Genomic DNA, 9058 nt, shown 5'->3' with positions numbered 1-9058 from the left:
AGAGTTGTAAAAACTTACAACAATGGCGGTCAAAGGATTCTGTTCTCTTGTTGGTCACGGCAACCCCGCCCCCACCCCTGACGCAAGCGGGTCTTAATACGGACCAATCACTACCAAGGGGTATTCGTAAAATGACGGACGGACAGACGGATGGTCAGGAAAATCGTGAGGTGCACGGAGAGCTCAGCGAGTGGCTCTGCGAGGACACGCAGAGGGCGTTTCTTGACGGAGAGGGCGTTCCCCGTATGCGTGTGCGTAAAAACGCAGAAGTATAAATCGGCCTTGACTCTAAATAGATCTTTTTTTTTTTTAAGGAACGTGAATATTAATTAACTTAATCGAAATACATATGAACATATCAGAAACATTCTTAACATTATAAATCGTACAATTTTAAAGAAAATAAACAAATGAAATACAATGATTGTGGATATACCGCAAAATCTCACAGGGCTACACACAAATGGATTGAGGATTCACTGTCCCTTTTATATGTATGTTTAAAATAAAAACATTCATCTGTCAATTATTTTAATACGTTGTTATTAATTGTCAGCTCAGTGATGTATGCAAGATATATGTTTATAAATGCCAGTGGCACGGCCACCCTGTACCTTGCTCATGTTAAAAATATAAATTTTAATGAATACATGAACCTGTGTCTTATTTGAATAGCTTATTGAATGCACAATAGCAGGGAAGCTATGTTTTTACATGGCAATAGGCCCAGTATAATAAACATAAATGTCTGCAATTTATATAGTAGGGGGTCCCTAACTCCATCTCGCCATCAGTTTGGGGGACCTTGGCCTGAAAAACGTTGAAGACCCCTGTCCTAAAGCAATGCAAGGGTAGCATATACATTTGTCTCTCAGTGTTATACACACAAATAAGGGAGTATCACCATAAACTTAAAGGGGCGATTGACTGGGTTTTTGGGGTATTTCACACTGTTCCATAAGGTCTCCGGATAGGGTATGTAACATTGGTTGGGTTGAAAATGGCCCGGGTGCTGTTCTATGCCCCCTGATAGATCCTCTGAAATGTTCCCGGGAAAAAACACTATCTTTTCTCCTTTTATGGTATGCTCATTAATATTTAGATAAGCTGCGCGCTGATTGGTTGGTTTTCAACGAGTGAAGCTGGGGAGCAAAAATCGCAACAAGGCCAACAGCAGCACTCACTGAAACACCGAAGGTGGAGACTTGAAATAAAAACGCGCAAATAAATCTATTACGTCTACACAACACTGTTTTCAACAGATTGACTACATATCATTTGAAATGATAACATTACTTGTTTCCACTTCTGTTGTTGAAGCAAACTGGATTGACTTGGGTGGTAGAACGTTAGGCTACAGCTTAGTGTCCAAACCAACTCGGCTTCAGTTAGCTAGCTCTAGATATCTTGCTGAAAAATAACCTGACAAAGATCTGGACAAACATGCATCGTGAATTGTATTTACATGACACAGGTTATTTATTTGAATGAAACACCTGACACAACACAACATGAAACAACGTTAGCCCCATTGTCAATAAACTAGGCTAACTTATCACACATTCTACCTATGCTCTTGCGTTAGCATGCTAAACTAGTTAACATCCCTGCTATTGTCTAGGTGTGTCTAGTAACAGTTACTACCAATGCTAACGTATCCTGTATCTCCCTTACAAAAAAGAAGTATACTTCAAGTTTATTATGTAAGTATACTTAGCATAAAAAGTATACTATTATCATGTTACTTAAAGTATACTAGCAGTGTACTTATTTATCTACTATCTTTGTACAAGTAAACTGAATTGGCCCACTTTTTAGGTCATTTGGTACACTTTAAAGTACAATTATAGTGTATTTTAAGGTTTACTTTTAAATACTGTAAAGTAACCTGTGTAGTGCACTTTCAGTTCATCAAGTATACTTCCTAAAGAGCCTCAAAGTATAATTTGCAATACTTTCAAGTGCACTTTCAATTAATGTAAGTACCTCAAGAAGTAAACTTAATTAATATAATTTTACTATAACTAACTAATAAATAAAAACATTTAGGAGCCCCTCAGCAGCTCAGATCTTGCATTACATGGCGAGAACGGGGGCATTCTAAAAGTCACACTGCACATCCTGAAAGAAGCTACTTACTGTGAAGGCTTCAACAATGAAAGAATCCAACTCTTCTGATGAAACGGAACGGTCATTTAACTCATGGTTACGATGGTAAACCAGCACAACAATGACAATTACCACGCAACAAAACACTACATTTTAAGCAGACACATTTAAAAAACGAAATTCATGAATTGACATTTGTATTTCGAACAAACTGCAAACTTATCAGCTATTTTGTACACTATTTACCGCCTTGCATCGTGGGAATTGACTAGTCAATGAGTAACACTATCTTCATTATTTCACGTCGTTATTTCGTTCTTCAGTCAGTTTGACAGTATAACCTTCAAATTCTCAAGTAGCTTTTTCATTTTTTTTCCCATTAATACTCCAATTGATAATTATTAGTATAAGAGTATAGGGCTTCAGAATGTTTTGGCAGTAATTAAGGTTACAGCTTCAGTAACAAAAAAAGATTCAATGTGCAATGCATAATAGATTCATAGACATGAATAATTAGAATGAGATGGATCTAAAAAATGTAACCTGTAATGTACTTTAAAATTATTTTGACTGCTTTTGCTATATTAGCTTTTGCTAATATTAGAATACGTACATCTTACTCCAGAAGAAATGTATACCATTTTCTGTTTCTAAGCATACTTAAAGTATATCAAAAGTGAACTATTTTTAAAGCATACTTAAAAGTATATCAAAAGTGAACTATTTTCTAAGTATACTCCTTAAAAGTATATCAAAAGTGAACTATTTTCAAAGTATACTTGTTAAAAGTATATTAAAAGTGAACAATTTTCTAAGCATACTTCTTAAAAGTATATCAAAAGTGAACTAAAAGTGTACTATCCATATTTTAGTATACTTATAGTATGCTTTAATATACTTCTTTTTTGTAAGGGCTAGCACCTGCCTTTCTCCAGTTCTTTCAAATAGATTATCTAGACAGGCGTTAGCAATAAGCCAGACTGCTGTTCGTTTTCTGGCTATTTTTCGGAAGCTTCCCTTCTAATGCCGACTACAGCTAGTCTAGCTAGAGTCATTTGATGTGTGTAGAAACGTATTTAGCATTCTACCTATGCTATATACAGGACATGTTAGCATTGCTAATAACTGTTGCCACAACATCATATTGTCCTTACAGCTTGCGGTTGCAATCAGCATACGGTCGGAACAGCATCTCTTTCCAGGTTTAGCTTCCTAGCAAATCCTGCTTGAAATTGTCCAAGGTTGTCAAAACTGTCTTGGGTGAAATGTTCAGAGCAAATAAATGATTGAGTGTCGAACTTCGCCGGGATTTTCTCATAGACAACAGCAGCCATGCCTGTCGAATGTTTGGCTCCTTGGGCAGACTGTGAGTGTTACCCTTCCTTGTACAGCCTGAAACACAGCATTTACGACCGTGGTCCATTTTCAATAGCTTTGTTATAATTCAAAACGTTCTTCTTTGTAATTCCTTATAAGTAGCCTACACAGAGCAGCGCACAGCTAAACTAGTATCAGAGATAGACGCTACCTCGGGCTGGTCTGGATGAAAATTTTGGGACGTGACAAAGATACAGACCAGAGCCAAAAAGGGCGGTCCCCCGTCCTACGTCACACCGGTGACTTTGTTGAAAAGCTAACGTTTTACAGCCACATTTTTTCTTTTTTAGATTTGCATAGGTATGAGGAGTCAATGGACTTTGATATTCACTGTATGTTCATTTTACCCAACGAACTGTCGTTATTCAACTATGACAAGGTAAAATCGGTTTTGCAATCAATTTTACAATGCCCCTTTACAATGCATCCATGGCCAGGATAAGATAAGAAAATATGACATTATTTTAAAAGTCAGAGACATCGGGCCTAACTACGTACTGCACTGGGTTCGATCCTGCCACCTCTGACATCCCAAGCGCCGCCACTACCAACTACGCCAACGAAAAGCTGGATATCTGGTGATGTGGGTGGCCTCTTAGTTACCTGAGGAATGAGTTTCACCGATACACACTGGCTACATCTATGAACTACTTGTTCTGAGCAGGTGTTGTCAGTGAACAGGCTGTAAAACTGTTGGTTAAGAGACTCGTGAAAAACTTATGCTAATTATCTGGGAAACATTTTTTAACAGCAGTCAAGTTGACATTGTTTGTGTCAAACAAGTTGTGAATTTGTTTTAACATTAAAACAGGAGATCACGACTGTGCTCAAAGTGATGCTCGAGCTCCTGCGGTTTGTTTTGTAAGTGAACAAAACTTTCTGAAGACGTAGCAGAATCACAAAAAATTACAGGATATGCTTTTTTTCTATTGGTTGTTCCATTCAATCTTACCCAGATACAATGGTGCCAATTTCCGATTGGCTATAGACCCTTTCTTTTTTTGATTGGCTGATAAGTGGCAGGCTCGACTAAGAACTCCAGGTGAGACCCGCTTGACTGCCAGTTCCATAGTGAGATGAATTTTGGTTGGGTGCTGTGGCATATTAAATATATTATAAATAAAGAAAAACCTCTGTCATTCTCAGACAAAACGCCCTAAAACTAAACGCCGTCAGAAAAACCTCTGTCATTCTCAGACAATCTTTTCTGAATCTTGGTTTGAGAGCGTTTTGTCTGAGAATGACGGCGTTTGGTTTGAGAGCGTTTTGTCTGAGAATTATGGCGTTTGGTTTGAGAGCGTTTTGTCTGAAAATGATGGCGTTTGGTTTGAGAGTGTTTTGTCTGAGAATTATGGCGTTTGGTTTGAGAGCGTTTTGTCTGAGAATGACGTAGGTTTTTCTGACGGCGTTTAGTTTGAGGGCGTTTTGTCTGAGAATGACAGAGGTTTTTCTGAGACTGAAGCCGTTTCGCCTGAGTCTGACGACTTTTGGTCTGAGACTTGACACCTTTTCGTTTGAGTCTGACAATTGAGTCTGAGATCTGAGGATGTCCAAAAATGAACACCGTACATCACAATAGGGTTGCTATAAGATTGTGTGTAACTGAAACTAAGTTGATACAAAAATAACACCTGCAAGATATAATTAGATAAGATAGCTGTGACATGGACAGAATTTTCCTCCTTTTCTGTAGACTGAGAGGATATCAGTATCTGCAGGTAACATGCCAACTAACAACATGCCTCTCTGGAATAGATCACTTTATTGTTGTTGTTTAGAATGGAAGCTCATTAAAGAACCGGCTCAAGCTGCCAACGTTTTCAAAGAGAATATGCTAAGGGAACATGCAACTGGGAAAACTCAGAATGAAGATGGACATATGGGTCTCTGAATAGGACAGGGAACGGGAACTTCTCTCCTTCTATAAACAGCAGCAAGAATGGGCATCTCCACTTAATTGTACTCTTGCTGGTAAGTAATATAACGTTTGTAATATACAGATATCAGTAAAGTTTATACCATTTAAGTATCTTATATGGAATTGTTAAATGGGAGAATGGAATCCAAAAAGTTAAATCATTGATGACCACTAATGAAAATAGGCCGTGCACAATATTCTCCTGTAATCAGGAAGAATCAATACTAAGGATGCTTTTTTAGAACTACAGCTAACAGAATATTGACTATTTTTTCCCTTGCTTGTTAAATGCTACCTAATATAGTTAGCTGTACTAGTCAGACACTGTTTTTCCACTGTGTTGTTATCAGTATTTTATTTCAGGAGATGTTGCTTTCGGAGAGGGAGTGAAGCGGTACTTTCTGTCAACAACGATATCCAAACTCCAGTTTGGATTCATTCTAGATCTTGGTAAGTCTCTTACTATTTTGAAGGTTAATATGTCTTTTTGTAATGTATTTCAGACGTTAATTGTTGTGACTTTATCACCTGCTCTCTTGGTTCTTTACAGGAGGAATGGGCCGAACACTGCTATTAGAGGGTGAACCTGACCATCTTGTTCCAGCAGCATCAGAGACACTTATTGAAAGCAACCTCTTCCGGGTTGCAGGAAGGATGTTGGCCCACACCTCTCTGCATGACGGGCACCATGTCACAGGATTAAGTTTTGCTGTAATTCATGTACTGTTCAATGGGGACCATGAAATGGCCACTGTTGTTACAGAAGACCCGATCTGCACATCAGGAGCATTATAAAACTGGTATGTAACATAAACTAAACTTTGCCTTGCAAAAATGATTGTTTGGGCAAATATAACTGGTTTTGATTCTAGCTTGAAAATGGAAGAACTTACTCCGGAACAGAAGGACACTGTTTCAGATTTCAGATCTTTCCATGTCTTGGGATCTTCCGGCAGTCACCAAAACAAATCGGAGTTGGCTACATAACAAACTTCTACTCCATGCAGTGAGTTCCTGCTGGTCAAGTGACAGAAATCATTGCTGTAGTTGTTGAAATGATAGAAAGTGTTGTGAATCCTGTCTTATGTTAACACTAGCAGAGATGCAAATGGTCAAATTTTAGTGGTGAAATTCATGCTATGAATACTTAATGATATTTAGTCTTTACCCATAAAAATGTAATCCTTTATCAAAAAAATCACACATTGAGAGAAGCTCAACAACCCACGTCTGGTTTTGTGATTTTGCTTTTTGATCATCTACTTTGAAAAGGTGATAGTCAAGAGTTCACCGCTGTTAACTTGTTATATTTACAGTTTTTTAAGCATTCGAGCACTAGGCACCAGTTGCTTAAAATTAGAAAGTGGAATTTCCCAATTCATCCTATGTCTTAAGCAGAACAGTTATGTCAAGTGTGCATGAAGCACTGCATATTCTCAATCACAGACAAACTGGGACTGTAGACAGGACAACTAGCACTGTCTAACTTCTTATCCAGGTAGAATGTGATTTGTTGTAAAATCAAGGAAAATCCCAGTAAAATACACATATGAATGGCGGCATACATTATTTTTAAATGTGTCTCTTAGGTCACTATGAGGACCATGCACCAAATTAAACAGTTAAGAAAGTGACTGAAAGATGTGATTTCATTTCATTTTTATTAGGATCCCCATTAGTGGCCCATTTAATGGCAGCGAATCTTCCTGGGGTCCTCTTTAAAATATTCACAACATAACATTACACAAAGCAATAACAACACAAATTACAATCAAAAGAATTCAAACATTGCAATTACATTCAAAATATTATCAAGTGAAAGAAAGAACATGACAGTTTCCAGCTTTCACAAGGTCATTTGTAGCAATTCCTGGGTTACTGTCCTCTTAAATGTATATTTGTTCTGAATTCTGCTTGATGAGACAGAGAGTCGATTCCAAATAGATATTGCTCTGTAAAGTGATGTGCGTTTCATGTCACCACCTAGTGCCTGCCTGGTGGCATATAGGTGTCTACTTCCTACAAAAACAAGCTGCTCAGAGAGAAACTGTGGCTGTTTCATAAAAACTGCATTCCAAAATACTAAAATTAATCGTAGTTAAATTTTGTCGTCAACTGTGAGCCAAGAAAGGCATTTATGCATCAGGACCACGTTAGTCTCAAGAGAGCACTGGAGGACGGTCCTCGCTGCCCTATTTTGTGCCACTTGAAGCTTACAAAGGTATTTTTGTGATGCAGACGACCATATAATTTGACAGTTTTCTAAATGGCACAAAAGAAGAGACTGAACAACCTGTTTAGCAATGGACATAAGAATATATGACATACATTTTCTTGACATTACAATACCATTCCCCATTTTAACTATCATTTCATCAATATGAGCTGACCAAGACATGTAAGAATCTAAGGTGACGTCCAGTAACCTGGCTTGCATCACTTGTCTTAGCTGCAGCCCATTGACTGACAAGTTCAGAGAGTGCTGGGTAGTTAGTTCTGATCTTTTCCAGAATATCATCAATGTTGATTGGTCTACATTTAACAACAATTTGTTATCTTTTACCCACTTGCTTATATTCTGCAAATCATGATTTAATAGATTTGAGACATCTTGAGGAGTTTTTTCAGAACAGTACAGTGTGGAATCATCTGCATACATAACAACAGTTGAATGTTTCACAATAAAAGGTAAATCATTTTTAAAGATCAAGTATAGCAAAGGCTATAGATGTGATGGTATGGTCCCTGCTGACATCTAGGCCAGATGCTGTCCCACTTCTTTTCCCCAAAATGGCTGAAATGCAGTTCACACCCCAGGTAAGTTAGTAATTTAGTTCTATTTGTGATTTAAATTTATGGATTTACGTGTATTTTCAATGATTGAGCTAATTATTTGTCCATTTACCAAGAAGGTGATCTGCATGTTCCTTCACCAAAATAGATTCTCCCTTTTAAATACTTACAGTTAGTGTGTTCTTTAAGATGCTCCTAGAAAGGACAGTGATGATGAAGACTTTGACTTGGACTCAACTTGCCGCATCATAGGTTTTCTTAGAATGTTCATTGAAACAGGTATAAACACCTTATTTGGTTTATGTATTGCTCTCTTTACAAATGCTGCAATTTCCCGCATTCTGGTGCATTTAAATTGGCTAATCATTCCATTTCATTATACATTTTCATAATTTCACAGTAAACTTAAAGCATGCTATAATATGCCTTTGCAATAGTTGTTCGAGTCTGGAGCTAGTTTTGGCCGTTTTTGAGTACCTTTGGTTTGGCCTTGATATACTGCATTTAGAAATGTTTATCATACCAATGATGGGTTTCTTTTTTTTCAGCACAACCTCACCTAATGATCTGTTAGTACGTTTTTTACTTTTGACATACTGTTTTAACATACTGAACCCAAACAAACACAGAAAACAAAGTCAGTTTAGAAAAAATATGTTTTTTTTATTGTAAACCACACAAACATGCTCAATGAAGCATTTGAAAAGGTTCAAATTGAACAACAAGGTGTATATTTGAACATAAAAAAGTATTCTTGTGATATATACAAGCAATAAACAACTGTTTACAATAAAAAGCAGGCATAGCCATTGGCGTTTTTATTCTGTTCAAACCCTAACCCTATTTGTGCCACTCCTCAAA

General features: G+C 37.3%; 1 long non-coding RNA gene across 2 annotated transcripts; it reads left to right on the top strand.

Annotated features, from left to right (window-relative positions):
* The first annotated feature begins 5010 nt into the window (after positions 1-5010).
* On the top strand, positions 5011-7105 carry LOC124488969. 2 transcript variants are annotated; one of them, XR_006958744.1, is made up of 3 exons: positions 5011-5457; positions 5768-5854; positions 5955-7105. It is a non-coding gene; the product is annotated as an uncharacterized LOC124488969 (long non-coding RNA). The 2 variants fall into 2 exon arrangements; XR_006958745.1 differs by having other exon boundaries at positions 5755-5854.
* The last annotated feature ends 1953 nt before the right edge of the window (positions 7106-9058 follow it).

The sequence above is a fragment of the Hypomesus transpacificus genome, unplaced genomic scaffold (genome assembly GCF_021917145.1).
Source record: "Hypomesus transpacificus isolate Combined female unplaced genomic scaffold, fHypTra1 scaffold_159, whole genome shotgun sequence".
Taxonomy (NCBI): domain Eukaryota; kingdom Metazoa; phylum Chordata; class Actinopteri; order Osmeriformes; family Osmeridae; genus Hypomesus; species Hypomesus transpacificus.
Note: the sequence above shows the minus strand (reverse complement) of the source record. Positions and strands in the feature narration are given on the sequence as shown.